The sequence below is a fragment of the Pleurodeles waltl genome, chromosome 1_2 (assembly GCF_031143425.1).
Source record: "Pleurodeles waltl isolate 20211129_DDA chromosome 1_2, aPleWal1.hap1.20221129, whole genome shotgun sequence".
Classification (NCBI taxonomy): Eukaryota; Metazoa; Chordata; class Amphibia; order Caudata; family Salamandridae; genus Pleurodeles; species Pleurodeles waltl.
Genome location: NC_090437.1, coordinates 1,242,266,613 through 1,242,284,534, shown reverse-complemented (window position 1 = coordinate 1,242,284,534; position 17,922 = coordinate 1,242,266,613).

Here is a 17,922-nt window from a genome sequence, read left to right as displayed (position 1 = left end):
CACCTGCAGTACCTCAGACGCCGACACTACTACTTCTGCCTCCAGAATCTCTTCTCCATCAGAGCTTTCCTGGTATAACAAGCAACATGCACACACATTTAATATTGACAAAATGTCCTGTCATGTAGAGAAATGAAACAAATTTAGAGAAATCTGTAATAACATAGGTGCTCCAGTGAATGGCACAATAAAACTGACATATGTGAATAGTTGTGCGCTATCACTGTGAACAAACAAATTAGAAACAATGAACTTGATTACGACCTTGGTGGATGGCATACTCCGTCACAAACCTGACAGATGTCCCGTCCAGCTCACTGATTGAGATGGTGGACTGATGTTAGGTGCAATACCTTGATTTCATAGATCTCTTTCTGTTCAGTGAAGCTCCTACATGTATTTATATAATCATATATGTATGCCATTTGGTTAAAGAATTGACATGTTTTTTAGAATTTATGGATAAAAGTATTGAGTGATTTGATTTCAACCAATTAGTTTCCAGGATTAGAGTCTGTAGTAATGAGTAGTATTAAGTCATGTACTTGTGGCATGCAGAATGTACCCATGACATATAGAATGCTAAATTAAAATGGTTGGCATGTTCTAGGATTTTAAGTGATGTATCGAATGTTGGGACAGAGGGAGCTGTCCAGTACTGATATGTGTGTGTGTGCTGGTTCACCTGTGTCATATAAGGCTGTTCGATAAAAAAGAATATATACAAATTTCTTGTGTCCATCATTACTACAGAAATTGGCAATGACCTGAGCAACCTCGGGAACCCAAGGATTTGGAAGCTATACTTTCCTGCAAATTGGTGCTGTTTGTTGGACTATTGTATGGGGTACTGGTAAACCTTTATTCTGAATTGAAATTCCAGTTTCTGTGTCCTCTGCACAATGCTACAACCACATCGCTTCCTGCATTTTACAGAGTGGTGGGACACGTTTTGAGCACTTTTTGGACATTTAACCTGGCGTTTTGTGTTCTAGCAAGTTAAGAAGCCACCCAACGCTTCAATACATAAGCCATGGTGGAGTGTGCTCAACTGCGGGGCTGCAGACTAGGCGCTGAAGAACTTGTGAAGTCAAAGTGGGAGTTGCATGAAAAGGGAACTTATCCATTGTGGCAGATGGTGCACTACGGAGCTAGTGAAGTCATGGTGGAAGCAACGTAAAGAGGTACTCCTCCATTTAAATAATGCTGTGTACAGGAGCAAAAGGTGCAGTTGGTACAGAGTTAAATGGAGCGCACATGAGGTGTGCAATGCTAATACTACGTTTGTGACAGGAGCGTGTTTACACATCACCACGTAGGGTCACAACCCTAGCGTGTGGCCCTAATCGATTCATCTCAATAGTACAGAGTGAATTGAAGGACAAAGAAGAACATGTTGAGTTGCTCATTTGTGAGACTGGTTACAAATAAAAAAAAATATAAATAATATTATTTTTTAAAATTATTGTTAGTGAGAGGCACGAAGTGTAACAATTTAAAAACAGAGATCATTAGTGATGTAATGCTTTAATTGAAGGCAACAAGTGTCAAAACAATATTAATATATTACTACTGCTATTTTTAGCTTACAATCTGTTTTTTATTTTTATTTTGTTTTCTGTGCTGTGTAAACATTGGAGATGGGAGTAGTGAAAGTTACAGCATGTGTACAAGTGAGTCTACCCCTATAGCTCTCAATTCTACATTGTACCTGAGTTCATCCAAAGAGTTCTTAGCAGCACCTGGTGATCCTGCCATACAGTGATGCGAGTGGAAAGAGCACTTTCTTAATTACATTGCATTGCCAATTTAGAGGAGTGTAATGGAGTCTTTTCACCGGAAAGAAAGAAAAGGATACTGATGTATTGTTTGGGTAGGTTGGAGAATATATTCCCAACTTCAAAATCAGGAGAGGAGTGCTGGTAATGGAGGTTTAGATGTGTTTACGTTGGCCATATTGGATGTATATGAACGTTTTTCACGCCCAAATGCATAGCAGTCATGAGACATGCCTTTTTCAGAGGAAACAAAAAAAACGTGTTCAGTGAAGACTATGGGCCTGATTTAGATTTCAGTGGATAGGTTAGTCCCTCACATCGGTGACGGATATTCCATCCACAAAAATATAAATCCCATTATTTTCTATGGGATATATCTTTAGGTGGACAGGATATCCATTATCGTTGTGATGAAGTAACCCATCTGTCAAATTCTAAATCAGACTCTTTGTGGCTGCTTTAAAACAAGTAGCTGTTACTTGTAGGTTTGAAAACCTGAATGATGAGTTGGTGAGAGACCAACTTGTCTTGTTTACAAAGAACAAGTCTATGCAAAAAATGTTATGGGTTGAAGGTCAGTCTGGTCTCAAAGACATTATGGCTACTGTAATAAAGGCTGAGTTATCCGGATGGTGTGTGCTAGACCTGACAGTCTTAGGGTGGTCAGCTCCCAATTTTGTGCCTGCCTCCCCCCTCCACTTTTCTCACACAGTTTTTGCTTGTTTTAGGACTCTGGACACCTTACCACAGGTGTCCAGTGCTAAAGTACATATGCTCTCTCCCCTAAACATGGTAACATTGGTACGTACCCAATTGGCATATTTAATTTACCTGTAAGTCCCTAGTAAAGTTCACTACCTGTGCCCATCGCCTGTAAATTAAATGCTACTAGAGGGCCTGCAGCACCAATTGTGCCACCCACATAAGTAGCCCCTTAACCATGTCTCAGGTCTGCCATTGCATGGCCTGTGTGTGCATTTTCACTGCCAATTCGACTTGGCACTTAAAACTACTTGCCAAGCCTTAAAATACCCTTTCTCTACATATAAGTCACCCCTAAGGCCATAGGTAACTCATAGGGCAGGGTGCTCTGTAGGTAAGAGGCAGGACATGTATTTATGTGTTTTACATGTCCTGATAGTGAAAAAACCCTAAATTATTTTTTCACTACTGTAAGGCCTGCTCCCCTCATGGACTAGAATTAGAATTGCGCTCCTATACTCTTAAGTGGTAGATTCTGATATGGAAGGAGTAGCCATGTCTTGTTTAGTATTGCCAGACTGGTAATAGAAAATCCTGCTTACTGGTGAATTTGGATTGAATATTACTATTTTAGAAATGCCACTTTTAGACAGTGGGCATTGTTCTGCACTTACTGCCATCTGTGCCTTACAGCCTGACTCCAATCCACGTCTGTTCTGTGCTGGTTGACAGCGCCCCTTGTGCATTCCAACCAGACAACCATAAACACAGGACACTCCGTCACATCTGCATTCATCTGCATATTGAAGGGGTCTTCCTGGGCAGGAAGGGTTGAGGAGCTCACACTTACATTTCAAAGGCCAGTGGTCTGCCCTCACACAAAGTACTGATAACCTCCCACCAGGGATCCTGCCGGACAGGACTGGTCGGAAAGGGGAAATTGTGCACTTCAAAACCCCTCTTTAAAGTTTCCCCCACTTCAAATGCATTTTTGGGTATATACACTGGTCTCTGACCCCACCGCATCAGACACTTCTGGACCTACACCTGTACTCTGTCAGAGGAACTGCCTGACTGCCCAAAGGACTCACCTGGACTGCTTTGCTGAGGCAGATTGCTGCCCTGCCTGTTGCCCTGCTGTCCTGCTAGCCTCTGCTGGAAGGACCCTGCCTTCCTCCTGAGCTGCTCTCCTAGGGCTTGGATTGAGCTTGCCTCCTGTTTCTGAAGTCTCAAGGCCATCAAAGATTTCTGGCCTGATTCAGACCTTGGCGGGCGGCCGAGGCTGCCCGCCAAGGTCCTGCCGACAAATGACCGCACCGCGGTCAAAAGACCGCGGCGGCCATTCATACATTTCCGCTGGGCCAGCAGAAATGCCCCTGCAACGAGGATGCCGGCTCCGAATGGAGCCGGCGGAGTTGCAGGGGTGCGACGGGTGCAGTGGCACCCGTTGCGTATTTCAGTGTCTGCATAGCAGACACTGAAATACTTTGTAGGGCCCTCTTACGGGGGCCCCGCGGCACCCCCTACCGCCATCCTGTTCCTGGCGGGAGACCCGCCAGGAACAGGATGGCGGTAGGGGGTGTCATTCTGCAGGGCAGCGGGAAACCGGCGGGAGACCGCCGGTTTCCCGCATCTGACTGCGGCCGAACCGCCGCGGTCAGAATGCCCTGCGGGGCACCGCCGGTCTGTCGGCGGTGCTCCCGCCGACCCTGGCCCCGGCGGTCTCTGACCGCCGGGGTCAGAATGACCCCCTTCATCTCTTTAAAGAAATTCATGTGCAACGCAAAGCCTGCAGAAATCAATGCAAATCCTGCATCGCGGCTGGGAAATCACTGCATCAACAACCAGAATGACAAAGCACCGACTTCCCGCCAGAGAATCTGATGCAACGCCTCCCTTGCAATGCAAAATTTGACGCTTCGTCTACCGGATTGACACAGGGCCTGCTCCTTCTACCATTGGTTCAAGAATTTTAAATGCATCGTCCCTGGAGTCAAAATATCCCCACATCGCAGTGAGGAACCAAGACTGAGTGCCTGAAAAATAACGCATACCTTTGCATCATGGAATGAAATGACGCATCGTCTGTGCCGTGCTGGAAAATCGGATGCAACACTTCATTTCTCCACGCATCTTCTCCTCTGTGGTCCCTATATGTGTTACAAAGAAACAACTATTGATTTCTAAGGATTGAGACTTTTTAAAACCTTTTAAAAGTGATATTTTGTGGTGTTTTCGCTGTGTTACTGTATAATTCATTGCACAAATACTCTACAGATTGCCTTCTAAATTAAGCCTGACTGCTAAGTGCCAAGCTACTAGAGGGTGTGCACAGGATAATTTGGATTGGGTTGTGACTTACCCTGACTAGGATTGTGGGACCTAATTGGACAATGGTGTACACCTCTGCCAACTAGAGACCCCATTTGTAACAGTATGCAAAAGTTACCTTAGCACAGAACAAGATAGACAGCTGTGGCTCAGTAAACAAAATATATCGGATGGTAAATCTAACTATACACAACAAACTGGACAGCACAATATAAACAAGAATAAGCGAAAAACTGATTGAACTTTATTTTCAAAGAACCCAAATTTGACATGCTATCATTGTGGCAGTGCTACACATTCTGCTAAATTTGACAAATGCCCAGCTAAATCAGCCAGATGTTTAGAGTGCAGTTTGGTAGGTCACTTTGCAAGGATATGCAAACATGTAGAGAAAAAGAAACATAATAGCAAAGTGGCAAGTGTGGAGGAGAGAGATAAAGAGGAATCCTCACCTGATGAGAGTGTAAATGATATTAGTGACAAATGTGATTACAATTAGTTCTGAAAATTTCTGGTGAAGGGAAAAAAGATGCTTTGTTGCCTTTCATTTGGTGGTATATCATTATAGGTATCAGCTGATTCTGGATCACCATACACAATTATTGCAGAAAGTGTTTGGCAGAAACATTTTGTTGCAGTAATTGGAGACCAATTGGAACCACCAGATGTTAACCCCAAAACCTATATGGGAGAAAAAAATGATTTGGTGGGACTGAGACAACTGATTTTCAGATTTAAGAATGGACATGCACTGTGTAGGTTATACATTGCCAAGGAGGTGGAAGGATCACCGAAAGGTAAACATCATTTTAGATCATAATAGTTTCAAAAAGGTACTAGTGCTTATTAGGGAGAAGGCACCAGAAAGTGGATATTGGACAAATTCACATCAGCTTTTAGGGAGTAAATAGGTAAATTGAAGGGTTTTTCCCATCAAATTAGACTAAAAGATAATTCCAGTCCTAAAATTCACAAAACTTGTATTTTAAAGGCAGCACATTCTGGTTGGCTGAGGCGAGGCCCTACACAGGCAGAACTATCAGGTGTGGGTGATTATACTCACTGCATAACCTGCGCTCACCTTTCGGAATCTTGTCAAAGAGCAGTCAGCATATTGCAGGGGCAATGTGTAAAGCACTGGCACAGCACTACCACAGAACAATTACACTGAGTCTCACAAAAGAGACTTCACACGAGGTGTATGTAAACAACGCTTTCCATCACACACATTAATTAACACAACATGAACATCATGTAAATTTGGGCATCCATCATATTTAGAAATATAACTAGTAGGACTAGGCCAAACTGTGTTAATGCAACATTAACAATATGTGCATGTTAGAAAAAATATTACTTTACTTCCCAGCACCCTCATGCTCTGCAACCACATTGGCAGCACGAGACCCACCCTAGCGATCACCCCTAGTCAATATCAAACAGTTATATGATGCATCCCGATTCCCAAATATAGCAGCAAGGAGTACATACAGAGAATATAAGCATTTTTAAAATAACTTGGCAGGCTTAGGCCACACAGGTAAACTTCAATGTCAACTGTAATAGTGAACAACATGTGTGCCAACCCAGCCATGCAGTGTAGTCAATCCCAGGCAAAATCTCCCACACATTTGCTCCGCACCGCTATGTGGTGCCACAGGTATCACAAAGGTATACACACACGCACACACACTTGCTTCCAGCACCTTACTGCAGTGCTCTGACACTGGGACCCCTCGTGGAACCAACTGCCGCACTCAAGAGCTACTGATGTAGTAACCTTTCCCCGGGTACTAAGGCAGCTCACAGCCAGTGGTTACACTTCTTCAAGATCCCGAGGCAAAGGAGGGGGAAGAAAGAGAGAATCGCTGATCAGGCAATAGTCATCAAATGGAGGTTTGGCCACAACCTGGGAAGTGCACTGAGGAGTCTCCACACCGGCCTTCCTGCACGGGCTCCAGTCTGCAAGCCACAGGGGGAGGGTCGCCATGGGTCACACGCTGTTCACAGTGGTGACCAGCCAAGCCAGACACTCCAGTCCACAAATAGTTATGAGTTCCACACCTCCTAGGGAAGGAGGCACAATGTCTAGGGCAATGTCTTGGGCCACCACAGACATCCCAGTTGCACACAAAGAGTTACCAAATCTACACCTCCCTAAAAGGAAGCACTACATTGGGTGTGCAATGACATGGGCAGACAATTCTGATCACCCATGAAGAGCTACCATTTTCCGTGCCCTCTTGGTATGAGCAAAATGTCTGGTGTGTGATAACCTGAGTTGCATCAGACAATTCCGCTCAGAAATGAAAAGTTACCAATGCCAGACATTCTTGGAATGAGGCACAACATCTGGTGTGCTATGACTTGAGTCACACCAGATAATTCTGAACACACGAATAGTTCCAATCCTGTACCTCCCTGGAATGAGGCACAAAGTCTGGTATGTGGTGACTTGAGCTGCACTAGGCAAGTCCGGTCACACACACAGAGACGCAAGTTCAGTGGTGCTGTATGAGGTAGAATATGGCACTGCTCCGAGTATGCCTCCACCTTCAAGGGTCAGAATCAGTGACACAGACACCGCACACACTGAGCATGCAGTCAGGTGTATCACAAGAGAAATACGGCACGCTCGACAAAAGCAGGCCATATGGGGTTCTGCCACTGGTCAATCTGCTCACTACGAACCAGACGCTTATGCATGTTGTGGCCCAATGATGAAGGGACATACTCCTTGAATGCAGGCAGTACTTTGAAGGCTCTGCACCAGGCAATGCAGAGTTCTACGCTCACTCCGCTACGATGCATTGAAATCCAGCAGGCTACGTAGATGCGTGGGAGGGCGCCGCTCTCTAGATGACACAGGTAGAACGAATAGGTCCCTCTCAGGAGGTCTTTGATATCCTTGAGACCTCCACAAAGAACAAGCCAAAATTTCATTGGACAGCACACTCCAGAGTGCCACACTGCAACAAGCAGTTTGCCCAGGCCAGCCACGATGCAGAAAGGGTGCACGGTCCCGTCCCAGTAAATACTCCTGTGCACAACAGATTCCTCTGGCAGTGTGCACCATGTAGTTCAGGGTCCATTAACAAATTGTCGGTAGTAACCAGTGAGGCCTAGGAAGGCTCTCACCTCAGTTTGGGTTTTAGGCGATTGCCAAGCCATAATAGTTTCAATATTGGCCTGGAGGGGCTGCACCTCACTGCCACCTAACAGGTGTCCCAAATACACCCAGGAACCCTGCACAATCTGGCACTTAATGGCCTTGATTGTCATTCCTGCCTGTTGCAGGACCTGGAGGTGAAGCAGGCGTTCCTCCCAGCTAGCACTATAGACGACAATATGGTCTAAGTAGGTGGCATAGAACCCCTCTTTACCAGCCAGGACCCTGTTAACCAACCATTGGAAGGTAGCAGGGGCATTTTTCAAGCCAAAAGGCATCACCTGAAATTGGTAATGTCCCTCAGGGGATCAGACTGCTAACCTCTCTTTGACCTCTCAGTCAAATCAAAAGTACTGAGGAATTCGGCAGCGCCTAGCATGTCAATGATCTCATCAGCTCTGGGGATGGGGTATGCATCAGTCTTGGTGACAAAATTGAGACGTCAATAGTCCACACAGAACCAAATTCTGGTTTGGCGCCCGGTGGCATAGCCTTTGTTAAGAATACCACTGGGCTTGACCAGGGACTGTTAGATGTTTCAATCACCCCTAAATCTAGCATCTTGGCAACTTCCTCCTTGATTTTGGCTTTCACCCTTGTCTGACAAACTGTAAATTCTGTTCTTTACAGGGGCAGTGTCTCCAGTGTCAATGTAATGGATGCACAGATGTGTGTGTCCAGGAGTGAGGAAAAACAGGGAGGAAAACTGTCCCAGTAACTGGTAACAGTTACATAACTGGTCTAGAGTCAGGGAGTCAGAGAGGTTGATACCCTCATCTGTCAGAAGGAACATGCTGACTTCGGATCTCTAAAAGTGGGGCGTTAGTCTGTTGACATGGAGAACCCTTAGGAATCTGGAGGTCCACTAAGTAAGTGGCCTCCCCCTTATGCTCCTTTATTTCGTACGGGCTAGTGCAGCGATCCTAGAAACCTCTGGGCTTTACTAATTCCATGACCCATACATTGTCGCCAGGTTGAAACTCCACCAGAGTGGCCTTCTGGTCATACCAGAATTTCATCCCCTCTTGACTGGCCTCAAAGCTGCTTTTGGCCTTTTTACAGAACCAGTGCAACTGGTTGCAGAGGGCCAACATGTAGTGGACCACATCCTGGGGGGCGTTCCTGGGAGCTTTCTCCCACCCCTACTTGACAATGCTTTAGGGGCCTCCAGACAGGGGAGCCGTAAAGTAGCTCAAAGGGACTGGACCCTACCCCTTTCTGGGGTACCTATCTGTGAGCAAGGAGAAAGCATGGTTAGAGGACATCCCACTTACGCCTCATGGCTTCAGGTAGGTCTGCAATCATGCCCTTCGAGGTCTTGTTTAATCTCTCAACTAGACCATTGGATGGAGTGTGATAAGGTGTGGTGAACTTGTAAGTTACACCACATGGACTTCATCTATCCAGACATGAAGTTAATACCTCTGTCAGACACTATCTCCTTGGGGAACCCCACATGGGTAAAGATCCTCATGAAAGTTCTGGTCACCACAGGGCAGGTCACCATCCTCAGGGGAATGCCTTTGGATAGCATGCAGGATGGTCCACCAAGACCAGGATGAACCTGTTGCCTAGGGGTATCTTGGGGTCCAATGGACCAATGATGTTGATGCCCATCCTTTCAAATGGGGTGCCAATGACAGGAAGTGGGATAAGGGGAGCCTTCGGCTTTTTCATTGACTTTCCAGTGGCCTGGCAGGGGGCACAGGACCTGCAGAATTCATCTGAAGTTGCCTTCATTCTGGGCCAATAGAAGTGGCCGACAAGCCTGGCAAAGGTCTTATCTTGCCCTAAATGCCCTCACAGGGGTATGTCATTAGCCAAACCCAGTTGGAAGGCCCGGTAACACTAGGGGACCACCAGCACATGGGTTGCCCCAGTACCCGGAGCATTAGGCTCACTATATAGGAGATCATTCTCCCAGTAAGGCTCCCAGAGGCTTCAGCTGCTGCATGGACTGAGGCCTGTTGCCTCATGCCCTCAAGAGTGGAACACTCTCTCTGTGCTGTGCAGAATTCCTCCCTGGTGAGCCCACCCTCAACTTACCATCCAGCAAGCTCAGGTAAATCACCTAGGGTGGCAATGTCCTCCCCAATTGGCTCTGGGGCCTCGTACTTAGGGACCCCATCAACCTCCACAATGGGAACCTCTAGCACTGGTTTACTGCACCCCTTGCCCCTCTCCTTGGCAACAGCCTGGGCCATTCTTCCAGGCTCCATACACCCTTGACTTCCCTCCCAGGCAGCCATGGACCATGTGGTCATACAGTCCCACTCAGGCCATCCCATCATCTCCAAGTGAGACCTGAGCTCTACCTCCCTCCAGGTAGTGTGCTCTAGGTCATTGCCTAACAGACACTCTACTGGCATGGCAAGACTCACAGCTACTTTCAGAGTACCAGAGACCAGCCCCCCACTCAAAGAGAACCAGAGCCACCAGTGTATGGTTCTCACAATTGTCAGTGACTAAGACTTAGAGGAATGTGTTCGGCAGGACCTGCTCTGCTGACACCAGCTGACCCTTGACAGTAGTTATGCTGGCTCCTGTGTCACGCAGAACCTCCAAGCGTTGCCCATTATTGGGAACCCACTTCCTATACTTGGAAGTATTAGCAGGAATGTGGGCTTTTGGTACCATTTCTTTATCATCCAGAGACACTGGTGTTACCTCTATCTGCTCCGCAAAGCTATCTAGTACTACCTCCTCTCCGAGCGCTACACTAGCCAACCCAGGAGTCTGCCCACCAGTGGGGGGCTGTGACTTGTTTGGACATTTGGATTCGCCCTTAGAGTGACCATACATAGAGAGTCTTTGACAATACTTCTCAGGTGTCAGCCCAAATCTTGCAATCAAAATGGTTTTCATAGGAGTATACTTTTTCTGGTACTTAACCTCTAATGTCAGGAGTGTATCCCTCCCAAATGTAGGCATGTGTTTCCACAGACCTGCCTCCCAAGTGCTGTTCAGGAACCATGTGTGCCCTCAGTGCAACTTCATAACCAGAAAACCACTTGTCAATGTCATCTCCCACCACAAAACTGTGTACCAAATCCTTGGGTATACAAACATTCTTGTCTCCAGCAGGTCCTGCATGTATCCTGCGTCCATCACTGTTGGATTCAGACTGCCTAGCCTTGAACTCCAGCTCTTTCAGACTCAGGCCATGAGCCAATAGAAGCTTCTTCTCAGCTAAAGCTCTTTCAGCCTCAGAACTCCTCTCATCTGCCTCTATTTTTAAACATGCGAACTGCTGCTGGAATTGTCTCACCTCTCTCCTTTCCTCTATGGTCAGGCCATGACTGGAGACACTGCTTCCTGGTCTCACAGGAGGTACAAACCCAGGGGTGTCATCCCTGCTGCTGTTGGCAGCTTCTCGGAAGAACCATGCTCAGGCTCCCCCAACTCATCATTCTCTTGGATGCAAGACTCTGCCCAGGCCCTCAGCGCCTTTTGAAATCTCCCTTCTTGTAGTCTCCACAGGCAGGTACCCCCATATCTTTGCAAAACCCCTTAAGCTGGGGAACTGTGTAATCCTACAGTTTTGTCAGGTCAAACTCCTCCGATCTGCTTGTGGACCCAGCCAGAGACATGATGTAGTAGATTGGTTCAAAATGTAAAGCAGGAAAAGCCTGAAAAAGAAGAGAAAAAAAACCTGAAATGGTCTTTAAATGCAGGTAGGTACTGCACACATAGCTATTGTATAGCACTGTACAAACATATCCACACTGCTGATCATCAATGTAAGAAATTGGGTCTCTAGTTGGCAGGGGTATACGCCCTTGTCCAAGTAGGGGCTACAATCCTCGTCAGGGTAAGTCACAACACAATTCAAATCATCCTGTGCTCACCCTCTGATAGCTTGGCACAGAGGAAGCAGGTTTAACTTAGAAGGCAATGTGTAAAGTATTTGTGTAAGAACTCATACAGTAACTGTTGGACCCGGCCCTTTTTGTGGGTTCATCCCCAGACTTTTTGCCTCCTACTTCCTACTTTTTCTGACCTCTTTGCCGTTGGCTCTAGGACTCTGAGCACTTTATCTCTGCTGATCAATGCCAAAGTACAGGTGCTCTCCCTTCTAAAGTTGGTATGATTGGCTTATACCAAATTGGCACACATAATTTACCTGTAAGTCACTTGTACAGTGATATCTCTATGCCCAGGGCTTGTAAATTAAATGTTACTAGTGGGCCTGCAGTCTGCTTGCACCACACACTGAGGTAGCCTTTCAAACCTGTCTCAGGCCTGCTAGCACAGGGCCTGCGTGCTCAGTTTTCTGCCACAGGGACCTGGCATCTAAATTTACTTGCCAAGCCCAGACTACATGTAAGTCACTCCTAAGGTAGGCCCTAACTAGCTCTATGGGCAGGGTGCTATGTATGTAGAAGGCAGGACATGTGCCTGGTTGTGGGGCCTGTCCTGGTAGTGACAAACAGCCTATTTGGTTTCTCACTGCTGTGACTGCTGCCTTCTTATAGGATTGCATTGGAAATGCCCTGCCTTCTGTTTAGGGGGTATTCTCTGAGTTATGAGAGTTAGCATAGGCATGTCTGGTATGGTTGTAATGGTAGTGAGAAATGATGCTTACTGGTGTAGTTTGATTTTCTATTACCTTTATAGAAATGCTACTTTTAGAAATTAAGCATTCCTCTATGCTTATGACTATGGTGTTTTGCAGCTTGACTCCAATCCAAGTCTGGGGCGGAGTGACAGGTGTGCATTGTGCCTACATTTCAGACAGCCTGTGGAAGTGGAGGTGTCACAGAGGTGCATCTATTTTTTGAATGGTCTTCCTGGGCTGAGAGAAGGGGAAGTGGGGGACACTTGCATCTGTAAAGGCTGTGCCCTGGCATCACACAAAAGGCTTGTTTACTCCCAACTGATGTCTGGAGCCTGTGCTGGAGGAGAACCAGCAGAACTCCTAGAACCAGTTGTAACTGGTTGGAACCTCCTCCCTCTCTCTTAGTTAAACCCTGTGCAAAACTGAGTATAAGTACAGGGGATTTTCCCCATCAAAAAGGAGACACTTGTTACAAGAAACATACCTGGAACTGGACACAGAATCCTGCTGGAGGGGCTCACCAGGAACCACTCTGGACTGTTGCTGCTGTGCTGACCTGTGACCTGTGGGTCACTAGGAGGAACTGTTACTGACTGCATTGCCCTTGTGCTGCCCTTTTGCTGGACCCTCCCGCTCTATGCCCCCATGTGTCCCCAGAGGCTGAGTGCTGTGGCCCCTGCCCTCTGCAAACTGTAGTGTTTCAGTGCAAAGTAGCACTTTGCCCTGATTGTCTAAAGGACCTGGTGAGCATTTTTCCTGCTTTCCTAAGTTCCTCAAGACCGCCTTGCCTGTTAAGTGTTTAGCGCCTTGAGAGCGCTTCACCGGTGTTCTCAACATGGGAATGTCACCGTCACGACACAGGCACTCGTAACTGCCAAGCGCTTCAGAAGTGCGATGTGTTGTGTGCCCCAGGTACATCAAGTTTGTTGTGTGTGTTGTGCAAACACTTAACACTTGCCTCTGGGATAGGCCTGACTGCTCATGTCAAGCTACCACTGGGGTCAACAGGGGTTATTTTGGGTGTGTAACTCCCTCACCCTGACTAGGGTGGGTGGGTTCTGTCTGGCTTAGGTGTATGCTCTAGCCAAACAGAAACCCCATTTATAACACTAACACAGTGAAAACACCAACCCTACCAGGGATGCGTAAAAAATAACGATGCACAGAGGCCGCAGAAGAGGAGATGCATTGAAAACTAAGGGTCTGAATCGGATTTGCTGGTGTGGCACAGATGATGCGTAATTTCTTTCCACGCTGAAAGGTGATGTGTCGATTTCCAGGAGCACAGCCTTGGATCCTCACTGGGATGCTGGGATATTATGACGCACAGGGATGGTACAGGAAAATCCTGGATGCACTTGTAGAAAGGAGCAGGTGCTGCCTCAATCCGGTAGGCGTTGCAGTGATTTTTCAGCAGTAAGGCAGGTGCTGCGCTAGATTTCCCGTCGCAAGTCCATCGCTGTGTCGTTCCAGTTGGCTGTGTGGCAATTTTCCAGCTGCGATTTCCTAATGGGGTGAAGTCTTTGTTCACCCTGATACTTCAGAAACAGGCGGCAAGTTCAATGCAAGCTGTTGGAGAGCACTTTAGCAGAAAGGCAGAGTCCTTCCAGCAGAGGCAGAAGCACCAGGCAGCAGGGCAACAATCAGGAAAGCAGTCCTTCGGCAAAGTAGTCCAGATGTGTCCTCTAGCCAGCCAGGCAGTCTCTCTGACAGACTCCAGGTATAGGTCCAGAAGTGTCTGACTTGATGGGGTCAGAGACCCAGTTTATATACCCAAAAATGCCTTTGAAGTGGGGGAGACATCAAAGAGTGGTTTTGAAGTGCACAAGTTCCCCGTTGAGCCCAGTCCTGACTGCAAGGATCCCTGTGGGGGAGTTATCAGTCCTTTGTGTGAGGGCAGTCCACTGGCCTGTGAAATGTAAGAGAGAGCCCCTTCACCCTTCCTGCCCAGGGAGACCCATTCAATATGCTGATGAATGCAGATGTGACTGAGGGGGTTATTCTAACTTTGGAGGAGGTGTTAATTCGTCCCAAAAGTTACGGAAAAGTGACGGATTTACCACCAGCAGTATTACGAGTCCATTATATCCTATGGAACTCGTAATACGGCTGGTGGTATATCCGTCACTTTACCGTCACTTTTGGGACGGATTAACACTCCTCCAAAGTTAGAATAACCCCCTGAGTGTCCTGTGTTTATGGCTGTCTTGGTGAAATGCACAAGGGGAGCTGTCACCCAGCACAGACCAGACGTGGATCAGAGACAGGCTGTAAGTCACAGATTGTAGTAAGTGCCCACTTTCTAAAGGTAACATTTCTAAAAAAGTGATATTAAATCCAACTTCACTAATAAGCAGGATTTTCTAATACCATTCTGGCTATACTAAACAAGACAGGGCTACTCCTTCCAGATCCAAATCTACCACTTAAAAGTATGTGAGGGCAATTCTAATGCTAGTCTATGAGATTAGCAGGCCTCACAGTAGTGGAAAATGAATTTGTGGGCGTTTCACTACCAGAACATGTAAACCACAGACGCACAAGTCCTGCCTTTCACTTACATAACACCCTGCCCTATGGGTTACATAGGGCCTACCTTAGGGCAACTTATAAGAGGAAAAGGGGACTTTAAGGCTTAGCAAGTAGTTTTAAATGCCAAGTCAAAGTGGCATTGAAACTGCACTCACAGCCCTTGCAATGGCAGGCCTGAGACATGTTTAAGTAGCTACTTATGTGGGTGGCACAATCAGTGCCGCAGGCCCAGCATTTAATTTACAGGCCCTGGGCACATGTAGTGCACTTTACTAGGGACATATAGGTAAATTAAATATGCCAATTGGGTAGGAAACAATAGTACCATGTTTAGGGGAGAGAGCACTTGTACTTTAGCAATGTTCAGCAGTGGTAAAGTGTGCAGAGTCCTAAAACCAGCCAAACCAGTGTCAGGAAAATGGAGGGAGGCAGGCAAAAAGTTGGGTGATAAACTCCCTAAGGCTGTTAGGTCTAACCTAGGGCCTCTTCGCTTTCCTGCTCCAGGACTTCACCTTCTCTAGGTTCTGTTCTGGGAGTAGAGATTTCGGAACACTGAACCCTCAGACACGGGCCCTCAGGGTGGATGGCCACGGAAGCACGGCCAACAGGCTGGCGGTGCTTCATGTGGCATTCCGACCGCGGCGGTACAGCCGCGGTCGGCCAGCCGTGTCCGGCGGTTTCCCGCCGGATTTCCCCCGGCTGGGAGAATCCTCCATGGCGGTGCTGCTCCCGCCAACCTGTTTCTAGCGGTTTTTACCGCCAGGAACAGGATGGCGGGAATGGGAGTTGTGGGGCCCCTGGGGGCCCCTGCACTCCCCATGCCACTGGCATGGGCAGTGCAGGGGCCCCCTAACAGGGCCCCAGCATGCACCCGTCGCACCCCTGCAACACCGCCGGCTCCATTCGGAGCCGGCTTCTGTGTTGCAGGGCCTTTCCCGCTGGGCCGGCGGGCGCTCCCTTGGCGGGCGCCCGCCGGCCCAGCGGGAAAGTCTGAATGGCCCCCGTGGTCTTTTGACCGCGGAGCGGTCATTTGGTGGCATAAGTTTGGCGGGCGGCGTACGCCGCCCGCCAAACTTAGAATGACCCCCACAGTGTCTGAACTATCACTTGTTCCAAACTCCTTAATAGAGGATGAATTTAACATGTTCATAAATTTTAAAATAAATAATTTCGGGGTGGGTAGAGCTGGAATTCATCTCTTGTTTTCATTTTGTCTTCGGCTGGTACTGGGCAGGTTTTAAATGGTGGAATATATAGTGAAGATGGAGGAATTACTCAGGAGTTTTCCCCCTTAACCTGTGTCATCCACTATCCAGGAAACCCTTAAGGTTATTGATATGCTCCCCCACCATTAGTTTACTCTCATCAGTGAATCTGTCTTCTGAGATTACCTAAATGGGAATACATTGAGACTCCTATGCCTCTTGTCCCCTGGCATTACCTTTACCCTGGACCTTCCTTTCCAGGAACCCCCAAGAGGACTGGTTATTGACCATGAACAATTCATCCCCATTTTATTGTATTTGGTTGGGTATGTGTGATTTTGTCATAAGGGTGGGAGCCCCCTCACCCTATGGATATAAGTGCAAACTTAAAAATTTATAGTCATAGCTCAGTTCAACTCTGTGTTCAAAATGCATCATTTGCAGTTATCAAATCCATCGCTCCAATGCATACATAAGCTGATAAAGGACTGTTTGTGGGGAAAACAATGCCCATGTCTAAACATTTCAAAATAGCAAGTGGCAACAACCCCTGGTGTCTCTAGCCTTCCCATATTAACTTGTACTACACAGCGGATCATCTGGCACATTCAGCACTTCTTCTTTTCTGTAGAATTACAGAGCCTGGATTGGCTGATTAAAGAGAGTCATTTGAAAGGAGACATCATGATATCAGCATGCATGACACTGAAAAATGTAATTCCTTGGATCCTGAGAATCACATACTGAAACCGACCATGCTGGGGTGAAAGAACATATATTTCTGCATATGAGTAGTTTCATACATAGGTGAGCATCCATCTTGAATTACACTACTTTTCGTGTTGGAGGACGAACTATATTCTAGAAAGATTGGTCAGCTTTTATGAAATACTGCACGGTTGGCACTAGTCACTGCAAAATCTCAGTGAGGCAAATATGTCCATATATTTAATCTGCTGGCAATGTGGGGGCTTCACCATACATAGCATTTCATAGAAAGTGGTAGCGACAATAAATACTAATGGTGGGGTTTATCTGGGCAGTTCTCCAAAATTGGTTTTATTGCATTATGCAACCGATTTGACCAGACCGACTCACCGCTTGGAGAGGTGGGTAGATGCAAATATAGCAGTGGCAAAAATGTGCCTTTACCGGGGGTGGCTGCGAATTTCTCCATCATCACATGAAAACTGTATCCAGGAAATTCTTGTAATTGCAATTAATGAGGGTATAATCTAGAGGATGATGGACCAGAAACGCATCTTTGATGCAATATGTACTCTATATGTTTCTGATTCTACTATGTGAACTTTGTATGATGTTGTTTGTCACTGACAGTTGTCAGAGAGGTTTCTATCCCTAGCAGTGATATGGGTATCAGCGCTTTGTGAAAATGTACTACACAAACCTATTATTTGGTAAAGATGTTACTTTACCTCTCCCAATTTGCAAAAGACACCCTAAGCACGCCCCTTCCAAACTGCACATCAGTGTGCTTTGCAAACCCATTTTATGATTCACTAAGCACTGAATCAAGACACCGCTCCCAGCTGCCCCCATGTGCTGCATTAAGTACAACACACAGTCCTGCAGTTCTGGTAATAAAGGTATCCATCTTCGGAAAAGGAAAAGAAACCACTTCATTTG